Here is a 17,421-nt window from a genome sequence, read left to right on the forward strand (position 1 = left end):
CGATTTCTGGTTTAGACAGCCTTTAAATGAGAAGAAGAAGAATAGGTGAACAACACTATTTACAAACAACAATGGCGAGTGGTAGAACAAAGACGCAGGACTTCTTTGTCTGGACAGACGATGAAGTTGGATTGTTGCTGGATGTGGCCCTGAATTATAAAACAACAAAATGGCTGAAGAATGTTGACTGGGAATCTTGCCAGTCGAAGTACGCCGACATTTTGGGGGACTTTGTGCAGCAATACCCGGCGAGCAGCACAGCAGGAGGGAAGGACTTCCCTCATGATAAAAACGGCAGAACAAAAAGTCAGGTAACTTCGAAATTAAAGGCCATTTGGGCGAAGTACCGTAAGGCCGTGGACACCGGACGGCGAAGTAGCCACGGACGTGTTGTCTGCATATTTTTTAACAAATGTGAACAAATTTGGGGTGGGTCGCCTGCTACAAACGCCTTGGAGGCTGGTATCGAATCTGAGGACATGCTGTCCAGCTCCGAGGGCCCCTCCACCTCCAGCAGATGTTCGACTCCAGCTGCACAAATGCCTCCGGTGTTGGATCCGGTGCTGAGTCCTGACAATGAGAACGTGAGCTTCCAGCTCCCACCAGAGGTTGTTGGTCGACGCGACATGCTCCAAGTAAGTTCAAGTACTGCTGTTAAACTTGAGAGTAATGCTATGTTTACTTTTGCTAACTTACGTAAGAACGTACTACAACTGTTTTAATACACTCAACAAACATGGACAAACACAACTGTTGTTGTTTTGTGTTGTTCTGTGCATGTGTGGGGGAGGGGGTGCATGATGCCCTTTGTTCAAAGTGGTTTACTGTACATGATCGACGTTGTACTCAAACTTTGTGCTTCCTTTTTAATTCATACACTTTCACTGTGTTTCTTTTATCAGACAAGGCTTCTTAATCACAGAAGGGATCAGCTGAAGCACAAGCTTCATGGAGACCCAGCTGTGCAGGAGGATCTCATCCTGAAGAAGCAAATGGTGGACCTGCTGGAGGAGTCAGAGAGGAGGACCAGTGAAAGGCTGGACAGGATCACAGACAATATAGCCACCATCACAAAGACAATTACTGATGTGCTGCATCATATGATGATGCAGCCGCAGCCAAACCCCTTTCCCTTTGCTGGCAGCAGTGGAGGGTACCCAATCATCTAATTTAAGTAATCGATCTGCAAATACAGAAGACCAGCTTTGTACAAACAATACAGGATATCTGGAACATACCAATAATCTATTCTAACTTTCACACAGGAGGCTTCAAAATGTTTGTGGAAAAAGGACAGTTGGAAAGCCTTGACCTTTGACCCTCACTGAACTCTGAGCAGCTGCTTTGGGACATTTGTTGAAAATGTGTGAATCTGCTCTGAGTGCAGAATGTGACCAGGGAACACAATTCAACACAATAAATGACCCCAAATCAGATGCAGATTAGACACAGTGTATGAGTTCAAAGTATATGGAGTCCATATTGTTGACAGTCTATGATCCAACAGCAGAAGGATGAGGAGAACTCCAACCTTCACACAAACATAGAGTCATCCTCCCAGTGCTGTGTGGAGGACACATGTCAACATTCAACTCAACCACATTTGAATCTGTGTACATACAACATTTCACACTCCTTCATCACCATAACCTGCTGGAAAACAGTCAAACAACGCAAGAAACTAAACAGAACTGAGTCTATGTTTGAATAAGACTTAAAGAACACTCAGTGATGCACATGATAACACATCAAATCAGGACAAAGTCATATTTCACTGATATAAACATGACAATAACAGAACCTGTACTGAAAACATACCAACTGATAATAGAAAGAGTTTATGAAGCTACATTTACAGGTGCCATTATAGATAGTAAACTGTGTTGGAAACCTCATATTGAGTCTATTCAAAGTAAAGTGTCCAAATCTATAGACATACTGTATAAAACAAGAGACTGACTGAACAAAAACAGCCTGTACATGATCTACTGTTCTTTGGTTCTGTCCTACTGAACATATTGTGCAGAAATATGGAGAAAAACTATCATAGATACATTAGAAAAATGACAAAACAGAACTATTAGAATACTTAATAAAGTAGGATATTTGGAAGCAACTAATAATTGATTGATTCAACTTAAAACCTTCAAATTGCAGGATATTGTATATATTTAAATACTGTATATGATTTATAAAGTAAAAAATAATATTGTTCCAAATAGCATTCAAGATTACTTTAAATTAAGACAGAGTAATTAGAATTGAAGAGGTTTTCATATTTGTGAATGAACTAAAGTGAGGACAAATGTGAAGTCTAGGTGGATTTGGGTTGTGGGTGTGAAATTATGGGATGGACTTGATGATGAATTTAAGTTGTTCACTTCTCTGAGTTAAAAAAGTTAAGTTAAAAAGTTAAAGCTAAGTTAAAAAAAATGCCTTAAGTATAAAATCATTCAGGAATATGAAGTTGAGATGGTAGATGTGTTTTTGTTGTTGATTCTTTGGTTCTAATGAGAATGTTCGATGCTGAACACATTTAATTTAATGTCAGCAGGGGATCAGGGGAAAAGGAGAGGCACTAAAATAAGCTTTTGCTTCTAGACTATTCCTTTTTTGGCTTTTATGTTTATTCTAATTATTGTACTATGTGCAATGATTAATGTACAAAAAAAATAAACCATTCATTCATTCAATTCAACAAGTGGAAAAAGTAAAACATTAATAAGTAATTGAACAAATAATAAGTGGATGCTGTTAAAGGGTGATTATGGTAAATACTTTTATCTCATGTTTCAGGTCCACTTTAGAATTAGAATAAAACAAGGTGATTAAATAGAACATTGAACAACAGAACATGACTAAATATTTGTTCCAGTTCCATTGATGTCCTGAACTTTCTGATTCATCCAGTGGTTCTTCTTTACCACAGTCATCAGCAGTTCAACACATTTTCAATCAAATCAAACACATTCAGCTGAATTTGCATTTCAACAGATTTGAATCTGTCCTGACTCCAGCCCCCATCCATTCAGGTCCCTCTTCACACCTCTCCACCAGTATGGACCCCCCCCCATCCCACCCCCGCTGTGGCTCCTCTGTCCCTCCCTGTAACAGAGGAGCCCCTCCAGTCACCTCCCACCCACTTCTCCCTCACAATGGATCAGCTGAGGAGGGGGCTCCAGGAGACAAAGACCAGGAAAGCCAACAATTACAACAAACATCAGAAGTACAATGGGGGTAGGGGGGTTTCACCAAGGAGCCAGAACGAAACATTACATTACAACTCCATCCACCAATAGTCTGCACCATCTCATATCACATCATCTCAACAGTAAAAGTAGAAACACAACAATAGCATTACTGATACGAATTCTGCAATATCTGCAAAATAACACAATACAAAACACCAGTTCAAAGAAGCAAAGAAACTGATTCAAACAGCAGCAGATACTCAATGTTAAAAGGACAAACAATATTTGATAAAACCTCACATACAAACAACACATGACTCACTAAGGAGCAAGAACAAAGTGAAGTTTGTTTTACATTACAACTCCATCTACTAATAGTCTGCACATGTACTGAGCAACAGGAGGAAAAATCCCTCCTCATCTGTGCCACACACAACTTTTTCCATTGAAAAAGTTCCATCACGTGACCACGTGTACTGTGCTTATAATGTCTTATGTCTTATGTATATGATGTATGTGCTTGCATTATCTTCACTGTAATTCTTTTGAAGGATTTGTGTTGGGCGCTTGCGCACGCAGTGACCAGCAGTGAGCAAAAGCTTGCTGCAAAACAAATCTACCCACGGGTACAAATAAAGTCACCTTGAACCTTGAACAAATCCATCAGACGACCTAGACAGCAGCTATCTGTGAGACATGAACGCACTAAACTCTTCTAACTCTCATCTCTGCTAAAACCCTCTTCAGAACAAAAACACACAAAAACACTTATATGGTGTATAAAGCATGAGGAATACATATTTCTGTAAACCAACACTCAACCTGGACTATGTCTAAATTAAAACCAAAGGAAAGTTGCTAAAGTTCCCTCTTCATAAATCTAGGATGAACTACCATTTCACAAACTCCAGACCTGTTTCAGTTCGACCTCAATTCTCACAAATTCTAGAAAAACTATTCAGTAAACGGTTGGACAAATTCATAGATAAACATCAAGCAGAGCAGAGGAACTTCACTGGCATTAATAGACTCAACAGAGGAAATCAGCAGTTCAATCAATCCAAACCATCCCACAGTTGGAGTATTCACTGACCTCAGAAAAGCTTTTCAGTCCTAAAGATCCAATCTGTGACCCAGCAGCTCCAGAAGGTCTGTATGATGGCTCTGCATTTCCAGGATTTCATCCACTGAGGCAGGAAATCTACAAGTGGAACAAACAAACAGCAGACATGACTTTAACATCCTCCACTAGGGTTTGTCAACGGGGGTGGGACCGCCCCCCAGGGGGCGTTCTGGATGAGAAAGCTGAGAGGGGGGTGCTCAGGCACAAACGGGGGCGTTAGTCACTGTTATTCATCACAATGTACAAGTATCTATATCAGAACAAACTCTGTTCTATTGAACAGGAAATAAGATTCAACTGTGTATTTTGGGCGGAATTACAAATATCAGCGCTGCTGGTGCTCTCGTGTTCCTACTACCGCCATGTTATCTCCATAGCAACGGCCCTAAACAAACTCCTATGCAGCGCATAGAAAACAACCGGAGCATGTTCAAGCAGCGCGAGGACTGAAAAGGAAATCCACCCAAACTCACGTGACCGTCTCCGCTTCACTGCACGAGAGTTAGCAGCTCCGGTACCGGCTAACTATAGCGGAGAGCACCGAGATATCCAGGAGGAAAAAGACTTGGGTAGATTTGAGCTCAAACTGCTCCTAAGTATCAAAAGATGAGAATCTGTGTCCAAACCCACCGACTAACATCGAGTAGAATGAAGTTGGATGAACCCGCTTCACGGCTTGTCTCTGGCTCTAACAGCAAAAATAAAGGAGGAACAAACAGGGCTGGCACTTCCGGGAATGACAACAAGCTGCATTCTGATTGGTTGGCCATGTCAATACAGTGTTCTGATTCGTCGTTGTCATACGCGTGCATTCAGGGGCAGAAAGCGGGACATTTCTCATTGTTTACAATCGGAGTCAAACAGCAAAAGAAAATGACAAGGAGTTGTTGTGCTGTGAACTACACAAACCGGAAAAGGATGGAAAATGTACAATATCCCGAGGGGATCTCATCTGTTTGTCAGAAAAAGCAGATTCTGGCTCCAGGCCATTAAAGGGTGGGTTGGGGTCCTGAAGGTCCTAAAGGTGGAGAGTCTGTGCAGAGACCAAGGACGTTATTGTCATGGGACACGAAAGTGTAGAGTTCTATAGTTTAAAAAGTCACAGCTTACCACGGAGGAAAAACTGCAGTTTGTGTTGTCTTCGTCCTCTCCTCTGCTGCAGCTGAGTGAGTGTGTGTGTGTGTGTGAGAGAGAGAGGGGGCGGGGCCAGGCCCTGGGGCAGAGTGCAGCACACACACACACACACACACACACACACACACACACACACACACCAATGATTAAAGGTTGGGTAGGACATGTTTTCTTGCAGAATTTTTTACTATATTCCTTCAAATCCCCTTCACACCCCTGTTACTCCCACTACAGGTAATTAGCATCAATAATGACAGTGGAGGAGAATGGAAGCGTATTGCATTCATACAAAAAAATAAAATTCAGTTGTTTTTCTGAATTAATGAGATAATTATCTCGTAATTATGAGAAAAAATACGTTTTAAAAAATATGTTTTGTGTGACTGCAATACAAGTCATTTTTTGTTTGTTTTTTATTTTGAAATTGAAAAACAAATGAATGAATGATACACAGATTTACACTGATTTACTTTTTAATAGTTCTAGTTCAGTTTGTTGTGCATCCATCCATCAAGGCCCATATGAGCAGAAGTCTTTTAAAGTTCACTGTGAAACCTTTCCATCTTCCAAACACACAGTATGCATTTGTCTCTGTAGCTCAGTCTGGTCAGATGTTTGGAAGATCCTTAGTGGTTCCAGTCTCATGCATCTCAAAGTGTTTCCAAGCCAGAAGAAGAAAAATGACACCAGCTCCTCATGAAGACTACGTTCAGTGTTGGAAGTTGTTTTTAGTCTTTCCTTCCACTCTTCTATTTTTTGGGTGAAACATGCAGATTTCAGCAGGATTTGATGTCACAACTTTGGATTCTATAGTGAGGATGGGACTTTTGCCCTTTGCTTAGACCACTGAGTTAAAGTATGGGTGAGGATTTCAGAATTAATTTTACCAGTATGAGGATCATATAAAACTGAAACCTGGAAAAGCAAGAAAGGAATGAAATTTTGACAAAATCTGTCCTGCTGTGGGATTTAAATTCACGATCTCAAAACTTGCATGGGTACGTAACATGTGTCCCATTCCTTAACCAATGCACTACAGCTGATTTGTTGACAAAGTGTTTTTCACAGGTATAAGACCTGTAAACTTGAACCCTGAGTACAGACTGTGCTCCATCTCCAACCAGGCTGTAGGCCTTTGGTTCTCAGATCTGAGGAAGGGGAATCGAACCAGACCAAGAGTGATGTCAAGTGTCTTCTGCACAGAGCTCACCACTACACCAGCCTCACCTGCCATGTGACAGAGTCTGGTCCACACCAGCTCTGAACGGAAAGATTACTTTAGTTTGGATTTGGCACTAGATAAGTCAAATTGAATTAGATTTGGATTCTTAATCTGGTCGACTGTTTTATCCATGTAGACTGATGTTCACAGTGCTGTCAGAGGTTGGATGGATTACCTGCATGTATTTGTGCTGTCTGTTTTTTGTCACTGCTTCTGTAAAGTCCTGTACCAGTTTTAGACCATTGAGCTTTTATTACTTACTATAACATGATTTCTCCCTGAATTTTATATATTTATTTATTTATGGGGGGGGGGGGGGGTAAAAATCATAGCTTGTCTCAGAGTGGCTCTTGATTCTGCTATCTCTGATTAGTGCAGTTGTGACCAAGGACCTGGAACTAAACCACTGGGTTATTTGAGAGTTAGGGATGATGTGCTGGAACTTGTATTTATTGTTTTGTTTTTTTTACTTGAAAACAGAAAAGTACAGTTGATGTATCAGGGTATTGAACTTTCCATCTCTGGGTTCAAAGCATGGGTTTACACCAGACTGAACCAATGACTGTGGTAAACAGGTCTGTTGTTTTTAAGTCTACTATTTGGTGGTGGTCTTCAAAAATACTCAGTAAACCATGAGCCCAGGTCCATTTGGGACCTTACAACCATCTTATCAGACTGAGCTATTGTGACAACTGCACAGTCAGACTGCTTCTAGAGGCTTTGTCTCTGCATTGGGGGGTGACCTTCAGAACAGTAACAGATAATACCAGACCTGAACTCAGGTCCATGTAGGACTGGTCAAGTGTTGAACCAGACTGAGACAGTGAGAAAGATGGCTGACCCTCTTGTTTTTATGTTTATGTTTATGCATTTGGCAGACGCTTTTTTCCAAAGCGACTTACAGGGGAAAACTAATCAAATCACTCAATCAATCAGATTTTATTTATATAGCGCCAGATCACAAAAAAGTTATCTCATGACACTTTATATATAGAGTTGGTCAAAACCAGACTCTAAGCCAATTTACAGAAACCCAACAGAATCCTCCAGGAGCAAACACTTGTGACTGGTGACAGTGGCGAGGAAAACCTTCCCTTTAACAGCAGAAACCTGGAGCAGACCCAGACTCCTGGAGGATGGCCGTCTGCCTTGACCAGTTGGGGTTAAAGAGAGAGAGTAAAGAAAGAGAAAAAGAGAGAGCAATAGAGAAAGAGACTGGGGGAAAGGGGGGAGTAGGGGGAGACACATGGAGGCAGTTGAGGATAAGTGAGTGGTGATGATGAGAGCATGGAAGTGGCAGGACCACCGCAGCAGGTCCAGAGATAATCCTGGAAGAATCTGTGATAATCCTGGGAAAAACCTTATTACAATATTTAAAATGGAATGTTTGAAAGTGCTAGGACAGGAGGTGTTCTCGGAAGAGCTGGGTCTTCAGGAGCTTCTTGAAGATAGGCAGGGATGCCTCTGTTCTTGTAGCACTTGGTAGAGCGTTCCACCAACGTGGAACGACCCATGAAAACAGCCTGGATTGTCTTGTACAAGGTCTGGGGACCACCAGACAATGTTCCCCAGACGAGCGGAGTGGTCGTGAGGCAACATAAGCTTTTATCAGTGCACCTAGGTAGGTAGGAGCAGACCCACTGAGAATTTTGTAGGCTAGGATTAACGATTTGAATTTGATGCGGGCAGCTATGGGTAGCCAGTGTAACTCAATGAGTAAGGGGGTGACATGTGCCCTTTTAGGCTGATTGAAGACCAGACACACTGCTGCATTCTGGACTATCTGTAGTGGTTTGACAACACAAGCTGGGAGGCCTGTTAGAAGAGCATTGCAGTAGTCAAGGCGGGAGATAACCATAGTCTGCACCAGGAGCTGGGTGGCCTGTTGGGTTAGGTATGGCCTGATCTTTCTTAGGTTGAACAGAGTGAAACGGCATGATCGGGTGACAGAGGCAATGTGATCTGTGAAGGTCAACTGATTATCAATCATGACTCCCAAGTTACGTACTACACTGGTAGGAGCCAGAGATAAGGAGTCAATACTGATGGAGACGTCCTTCTGTATGGTTGGCATAGCTGGGAAGACCAGCAGTTCAGTTTTGGACAGGTTCAGCTGAAGGTGATGGGCTTTCATCCATGCAGATATGTCAGAGAGACAATCTGAGATCCGCACTGAGACTGTGGAGTCATCAGGTGGGAATGACAGATAGAGCTGGGTATCATCAGCATAGCAATGATATGAGAAGCCGTGTGAGTGGATGATCTGACTGAGTGAGGTGGTGTATATGGCAAAAAGGAGGGGGCCCAACACAGAGCCTTGGGGGACCCCCGTGGTGAGGCGGTGAACTGCTGATGTGTGCCCTAGCCAGGACACTTTGAAGGACCGACCAGTAAGGTAAGATTGAAACCAGGAGTGTGCGTGGCCTGTGATGCCCATGTTCCAGAGTATGGATAACAGGATATCATGATTGACAGTGTCAAATGCTGCTGATAAGTCCAGTAGAATGAGTACTGAGGACTTGGCTGCTGCTCTAGCCTCTTTCAAGGCTTCTGTCACAGACAACAGAGCCGTTTCAGTGGAGTGGCTGATTTTGAAGCCAGATTGGTTGATGTCAAGGAGGTTATTTTGGGAGAGGAATTCTGTGACCTGTTTGAAAACTGCCCTTTCGATGGTCTTAGAAAGGTATGGGAGGAGTGAGACTGGTCGATAATTCTCCACTTGAGTGGGGGTGAGGGAAGGTTTTTTGAGTAGTGGTGTTACCTGCACTTGTTTAAATACTGTAGGAAATGTTCCTGATGTCAGTGAAGCATTAATCACACGTGTGATTGATGCTGTGATAGTTGGGGCTACAGACTGTAAGAGGTTGGATGGAATAGGGTCCAACAGGCATGTGGTAGGACGGCTAGAGTTTTTAAGGATTGAGACCTACTATTTAGGTGGAGTGGTTTAAAAAGGTGGACTTAAAATTTTCAGAGTAGAGTTTAATTTGAACCCTGGTTTGTCAATCACACTCTGGAAACCTCACATACATAAAGTAACTGCAAAGTATTGGAGTCAGTGTTGTCAATGTGGCAACTTTTTTTTTAAAAAAAGTGACCAGTGACCAATCTATCGACTATTTCTGGTGCTACTGGAAACTGTTATTGTATATGGAGACTGTGACGTGAAAGCACAAATCATCCTGCACAGTAAGTGATCTCCATCATCGTAAAGCTCTTTTTTTTATTCAACATAAGAATCAAGCACATAGATGGGTACAGGCACTGTCCACACAACATAAGCAATAAAGAAGCCAGGTTAACATGACTGGAATGCTAAAAACAAATATCACAATCATAAACATTAAATACCCGGAGAGAACCCACGCTTCCTCCCACCATCCAAAGACATGCACTTATAGGTTAATTGGTTAATCTAAATTGCCCATAGGTGTGAATGTGAGAGTGATCGTTTGTCTCTATATGTTCAGCCCTGCGATGAACTGGCGACTTGTCCAGGGTGAACCCCGCCTTCGCCCCTATGTAGCTGGGATAGGCTCCAAGCGACCCCCGTGACCCTAGTGAGGATAAAGCGGGTTCAGAAAATGAATGAATGAATGAATAAACATTAAATATTAGACAAAAAATGAATTAAAACAAACAAACAAAAAAATGAAACAAAAGTAAAAGAAAAAAAATAGAAACATTGGGAAACTTTGTGGTGGTTTTCAATCCTCAGAGTTTAAAAATTTACAAACTGAGTTTTATATTTTAGTAGATTTTTGGTTAGAGACTTGTTTAATTGTGTTCAAATATTGTTTTAATTGGTTTTCAAAGTGAAGTTTATTTGGTTTGTTTTGTGCCCATTTGGTTTTATGAATATGAAATGTTTTTTTTTTTATATTTTTGAATGAACTAAAGTGAGGACAAATGTGAAGTCTAGATGGATTTGGGTTGTGGGTGTGAAATTATGGGATGGACTTGATGAATTTAAGTTGATCACTTCCCTGACAAATTTTAAAAAATGCCTTTAGTATAAAATCATTCAGGAATATGAAGTTGAGATGGTAGATGTGTTTTTGTTGTTGATTCTTTGGTTATAATGAGAATGCTCAATGCTGAACACATTTAATTTAATGTCAGCAGTGGATCAGGGGAAAAGGAGAGGCAAAAAAATAAGCTTTTGCTTCTAGACTATTCCTTTTTTGTTTTTTTTTGTTTATTCTAATTATTGTACTATGTGCAATGATTAATGTACAAACCCAAATTAACAATTCATTCAATTCAATTCAATAAACGGAAAGAGTAAAACACTAAGAAGTAACTGAACAAATAATGAGTGGATGCTGTTAAAGGGTGATTATGGTAAATACTTTTGTCTCATGTTTCAGGTCCACTTTATAATTAGAATGAAACAAGGTGATTAAGTAGAACACTGAACAACAGAACATGACTAAATGTTTGTTCCAGTTCCATTGATGTCCTGAACTTTCTGATTCATCCAGTGGTTCTTCTTTGCCACAGTCATCAGCAGTTCAACACATTTTCAATCAAATCAAACACATTCTGCAGGTCAGGGTTAGACCAGCGGAAAAATGTTGAATCCAGTTTGATGTTAAGGTAAACACTGGACCAGACCAGTACCAGACTGGACCACTAGATGGAGCACACACTCATTGTGACGTCTCCTTTGGTGGTTGTGAACTTTCTGCTAAACAGACTTCCTCCTCCAATGGAATGTGATCTCCTTCATGTTGTCGGCCTCAGTTTGGGACTAAACCACTACCAGCTCATCAGTCATTCTGTCTCAGTTATATTATGTTCATCATGTTGTTTCTAACTGATGGAAATCCAACTGTGTGAACCCCAACCACCAACAGAATCACAACAACAAGTTACTGATTAAAGTCCACAGAGTCAATGAGAAGTAGTATCACCATAGAAACCAGGTCCTTGTTGACCTCCACTAGTTGAACTTTTCACCTAGTAGCAGGTTGAGGTTCAGTAACGTCACTGTTTTGTGAAGGTGGTGCATTAGAACACACTTCTGTACTCTGAGGACAACAAAACACAGCCTTCAGTCTGATGTTTGTCTTCACATCTGGATTCTGTGAAGTCTGATCTGGAGGTTTTTAAGTCTGATGCTCTTGTCAGAAGTGGGTGCTGCTGGTTCACACACACTGTGTTTCTTCTTGTCATCTGATGCTGAGGGACATTTTGGTCCAGATGTTGATGATTCACATCTGCGCTGATGATAGCAGAGGGCAGAGGATGACGAGAATCTTCCATCACATTGGAAACATTCAAACTGTTCAGGTGTGTTATGACACTGACTCTTTCCACTAGAGTCCAATGTCTTACTTTTTGTACGACTGTTCAGTTTTTGTCTTTTGTGGAAATGTTTGACATGTTCATGTTTAGTACATTTTGAACCTGTGATAAAAGATCTGTCACAGAATCTGCACTGGTAGGGTCTCTCTCCAGTGTGGGTCCGTTGGTGGATTTTTAGGTGATTAGCTGTGGTGTAAAACTTCCCACACTGGTCACAGTAATATGGTCTTTGTCCAGAGTGAACGTATTGGTGATATTTAAGCCCCTTCATTTCAGTGAAACTCTTTCCGCATTGGTCACACTCATATGGTCTTTCTCCAGTGTGGATGCGTTGGTGGATTTTTAGGTAACTTGCTGTGGTAAAAGCATTTCCACACTGGTCACACTCATATGGTCTTTCTCCAGTGTGGATCCGTTGGTGGATTTTTAGGTTAACTGCTGTTGGGAAAGCATTTCCACAGTGGTCACACTCATATGGTCTTTCTCCAGTGTGGATGCGTTGGTGTCTTTTTAGGTCACTTGCTCTGGTGAAAGTCTTTCCACACTGGTCACACTCATATGGTCTTTCTCCAGTGTGGATGCGTTGGTGAGCTTCAAGCACATTCCTTTGGGTGAAAGTCTTTCCACACCGGTCACACTCATATGGTCTCTCTCCAGTGTGGATGCGTTGGTGGATTTTTAGGCCACTTGTTGTGGTGAAAGTCTTTCCACACTGGTCACACTCATATGGTCTCTCTCCAGTGTGGATGCGTTGGTGGATTTTTAGGCCACTTGTTGTGGTGAAAGTATTTCCACACTGGTCACACCCATATGCTCTCTCTCCAGGGTGGATACGTTGGTGGATTTTTAGGCCACTTGTTGTGGTGAAAGTCCTTCCACACTGGTCACAGGAATATGGTCCTTCTCCAGTATGGATTCATTGGTGCACTTTTAGGTGACCTGCTGCTGTGAAAGCCTTTCCACACTGGTTACACTCATATGGTCTTTCGCCAGTATGGATGCGTTGGTGTCTTTTTAGGTTACCTGCTGATGTGAAAGCATTTCCACACTGGCTACACTCATACGGTCTTTCTCCAGTGTGGATGCGTTGGTGGATTTTTAGTTCACTTGCTAAGGTGAAAGCATTTCCACACTGGTCACAGTCATACGGTCTTTCTCCAGTGTGGATGCGTTGGTGTCTTTTTAGGTCATTTGCTATGGTGAAAGTCTTTCCACACTGGTCACACTCATACGGTCTTTCTCCAGTATGGAAGCGTTGGTGGATTTTTAGGTAACTTGCTGTGGTGAAAGTCTTTCCACACTGGTCACAGGTGGGTCTTCCGTCCATGTTTGCTGGAATCAGGTGATCTTTGTCCAGCTACAACTTTTAGGTTTCACTTTAAATCCACCTTTGTCTTCTCTCTACATCAAAACACAGAGAAACAGAAGAGGTGGTCACTGAAATGCAATGGAATGGAACACAACAAACACATCTCTTTCAAACCAGATTAAGCAGACAGACAAAATTAACTAGTTAGATAATTAATAGGACATATTCAAACATTTAAAAACTCAATTCTCTTATTCTACAATACTATATGAATAGTTTGGTTACTGCGTGTTTAAGGTTCAAGGGGTAATATGTTAGTCTGAACAGATGAAAGTTTGACCAAGTTACCAACTAACATCTCTCTGGTTGCTTCAGCTAACGTAGTGTTAGCTACTTGCTATTGCTCCAGTACTGCTCATGGACACTTTACTGTCAGAATCACAGCCTAACTTCATGTTAATGTTATTGAGCTGACAGACACCAGTCGCACTTTTCTACCCTTATGACCAAATGTGTTAATGTGTTACAAGACGAGGCCAGTACGGAGAGCTCTATGCTAATGTTTAGGTCAAGAGTCACGTCTCTTCTCAGTCATGAAGAAATGTGGGAAGAAGAAAGACGTGTCCTTTCTATTCATTATTATTCTCCTGTTTCAGGTATGGTTACGTTATAGAAATGATAGAAAACAGCCTCAAGTAAAATATTTAGAAGTTTAGGCAATTGCAAACTAGTTCTTAAGAATTGCAAAGTGTTGTTTGGTCTATACACTTTATTACTGAAATAGCTTGTTAGCTTGTTAGCATCCTACCACTATGTTTTTTACACTGAATTAGCTTTGCTAGCAAAGTTAGCATCCTTGTGCTAATGTGTTGAATAGGAGTTGTATGGTCGTATGTGTTGGACCTGATTGTGTGGTGTCATGCATGGTCATTTATTTGTTAAACTTATATTCATGTCCATGTTGTACAATGTAACTGTAACATAATTTCAGTCATAAAGAAATGTGGGAAGAAGAAAGACGTGTCCTTGCATCTATTCATTATTATTCCACTGTCTCAGGGCATTGACGCTCTGGCTTATGTAGGCTATCTTAAATGTAGTGGGATGTGTTGTGTAACGTTTAATCAAATGTTTATTTATTCCCCCTAATAGTTTTTTGTGTCGTACGTGTCATATGTACGCTATGCTTAGTGGTGCAGTACAGTGCGTTACAATTGTCAACTCAAAAGCAGATGTGGCTATTAAATAAGCTGGAATTATGACAAGCCTTTTGTATTTACAGTTAGTGAGGGGCCAGCAGTCAAAAGGTGAACAACTTTTTGCAGCTGGTCACAAGTATGACTACATTAACTTGGTTTTTTTTTTGTTTGTTTGTTTGCTTTTTTTTAATTTTACAGATCATCATGGACCAGTTTCTGTCAGGCTTGAGGGAAAGGGGCGTCCTGAGGAGAACCTAACACAAATGGCAGAGGACAAGGTAAAGTACACAAACTATCTATCTATCTATCTATCTATCTATCTATCTATCTATCTATCTATCTATCTATCTATCTATCTATCTATCTATCTATCTATCTATCTATCTATCTATCTATCTATCTATCTATCTATCTATCTATCTATCTATCTATCTATATCGGCTAAAATTTACTTAGGGGGTCAAATGAGTGGCCATTTTTGTAAAAAACAAAAAAAAGTTGTAAGAAATGCATTGAACTGTGTTGAAATAATGCAAATCCATTTGTGCACAGACTACTGATGTTATTTGACAGTGAAAGCTCTATTTTCAGAAATATTAGATTTTGAATAGCAGTTGTATGTGAAAATTTTTGCTGGTGGACGGATGTGACATTACCCATGATGATCTGGTCAGTACCAGTACTTTATTAGGAATAAACTTATATACTTACTATTGCTAATTATCCTCTTATTCATAAATGTTAGTATTATGGATCTAAAACAATAACAGCCAACAAAATGTGGCAGTGGACGGATGTGACATGGTTGTTGTGGATCCCATCATACTGATGCTCGGCAGCCATGTCACCATTTCCAGAAATGATCCCTGTGCAAAAACTAGTATAATTATTTATTGTATAGTTTAACATCATACTAAAGAGTAAATAACAATATAGAATTGTTATTTCTTTATAAAAATGCTTATTATTAGACAACTGTTGATTTAAAAAGTGACGTGTGACATTCTTAATGTATGTATTGGCATAACATAAGCAGGATGGATCAACACGATACTCCATATTGCAACCTGTAAAAATAAAACATGTGATATGTAGTATATAATCTTGTAAGAAAAATTGGGAAATCTAAAATAATAGAATATTTATTTTTCAGGTAAATTCAGTTAAAATATAACTTGGCCATTTGTGACATGAAAATATAGCATTAACTGTGATGAAATTGGACATTTTTGAGCTGAAAACATAGTTCATATGACCATCAACATGTTGGAACAGAACTGAAATCCTGTAAATTTGCATAACTTGCATTTACCAACACAAAGTTCCTTTGGGGATTCACTTAGATTGATTTGTTATGCACAAAGACATAAATAAGACCTCTAAGCAAATTTTAGCCGATATGTATATATGTATGTGTGTGTGTATGTATGTGTGTATGTATGTGTGTGTGTGTGTGTATACATATATATATATATATATATATATATATATATATATATATATATATATATATATAGATATATATAACATATATATTATATATATATATATATATATATATATATTATATATATATATATATATGATACATGGCCTCTGAAGCTACAAGATCTCCCACATAAATGAATGAGAAGCCTTTCATCTTTATGGCCCTCTTTGAGCAGGTTACCTGCAGTTAATGTTTCACATTTTGAAAGATTTTCTCTTCTTTTTCTGTTAATGTCAGTAACATATTGATTCTTCTCACATATTAGGCAGCCAACTGGGAGTAGATGTGACACACTCCTCAGTGGATAGGAACCTTCCAAGGCTGAGCGCAGAATCCTAACCTTTCAGGCACTATCATCAGTGATGGACGGTGAACGGCACTCATATGTCAGTTGGTCATCCCCTACATAATGTAGGGGACGACCAACAGGTATGAGGTACTGCGGTGGAATGTCTGCATTTCAGATAACTTTGGGGAAGCTCAATCACCGTGTTTTTGTTGAGATGCAGATTCACTCCTTAATGTTCATTTACACAAAAAAGATTTACATTCTTATGGTGCAGATGTCTTTGAAGACAGTTTGTCAAATATTGTTCTTATACATTGCTCTGCCGTAGTACCCTGTATCTGGATAAAGTTCAACAAATACTGTAATGTGGTGTGTAGCTGCCTTATTTTAGGCATGTGTACCTTGTCATATTTACTTTATTCCAATACTCAGTTACAGTCATTGCTTCATTCTGACCTCTAGATTATTTCACAGATTAGATGGTTTACTGTGCTTATCAGGCTGCTGGCCACTAACATTTTATGATTGGCAGCTTGTGAGTAAAGAGTCGTAATCCATGAAGTCTTAGGCTACTCCTAAGTGTGTTCCACAGACGTCCAACATGTACAAACATTTGGCAGAGTTGACAGAGAGGTATGAGGTGTTCCCCTTGTGTATAATTGTCAATTGCATTCTGAAATGTATTTCTTATTTTAATGCCTGTTTTTTATTCATGTTTTATCATTCTGAATATTGCATTATTTTAATGCCTTGAGTTTTTTGTAAATACTGATGTATGTAGTGCCTTGCCATGTCCTGTTGTCTCTATGAGAAATTGTATTTTTGCAATAATTAAAAAAAGAAAACAAAATTATCAATTGTGTTGATGAAAACTTGCATGTTGAGTGATTCCTGTGGATGCTTTCATTAAGTCTGTTGTGTAAGTTACAATGCATTGACTGAGAGGGGCACACGAGTTATTCATCAAACAAGATTTCATTTATTTGAATAATCTGTAAAGTCAAAAACCATACAACAAACATGCATATGTACACACATACATACATAAATACGCATGTATACATATACATACATGTGCATACATACACACATACACATGTATGCCATTTGTGTTAGGTTCTCCTCAGGATGCTCCTTTGCCTCAAGCCTGACAGA

At 40.0% G+C, this 17,421-nt stretch overlaps 3 protein-coding genes and 1 pseudogene across 6 annotated transcripts in view; 1 reads left to right on the plus strand and 3 right to left on the minus strand.

Annotated features, from left to right (window-relative positions):
• LOC115435836 (uncharacterized) overlaps positions 1-17,421 on the minus strand; it is a 1,131,008-nt gene that overhangs the window by 897,765 nt on the left and 215,822 nt on the right. The window lies entirely within an intron of this gene.
• The window catches only part of LOC115436331 (zinc finger protein 658B-like), a 763,626-nt gene that overhangs the window by 662,865 nt on the left and 83,340 nt on the right, over positions 1-17,421 (plus strand). The window lies entirely within an intron of this gene.
• Positions 1-17,421, minus strand: part of LOC115436291 (zinc finger protein 239-like) — an 887,505-nt gene that overhangs the window by 621,700 nt on the left and 248,384 nt on the right. Inside the window, exons 1-2 of one of the 4 annotated variants that reach the window (XM_030159105.1) lie at positions 4,788-5,032; positions 4,285-4,392 (exon numbers count right to left, since the gene is read on the minus strand). The exons of 1 other annotated variant lie outside the window; for it this stretch is intronic. The gene's annotated coding sequence lies outside the window, so the exon portion shown is untranslated. Of the gene's footprint in view, positions 1-4,284; positions 4,393-4,787; positions 5,033-17,421 lie in introns of those variants that run through there. 2 more of the 4 variants (XM_030159106.1, XM_030159115.1) reach the window with 2 other exon arrangements.
• LOC115436279 (zinc finger protein 664-like) lies at positions 11,168-13,324 on the minus strand (annotated as a pseudogene).

This window comes from Sphaeramia orbicularis, chromosome 16 (genome assembly GCF_902148855.1).
Source record: "Sphaeramia orbicularis chromosome 16, fSphaOr1.1, whole genome shotgun sequence".
Lineage (NCBI taxonomy): Eukaryota > Metazoa > Chordata > Actinopteri > Kurtiformes > Apogonidae > Sphaeramia > Sphaeramia orbicularis.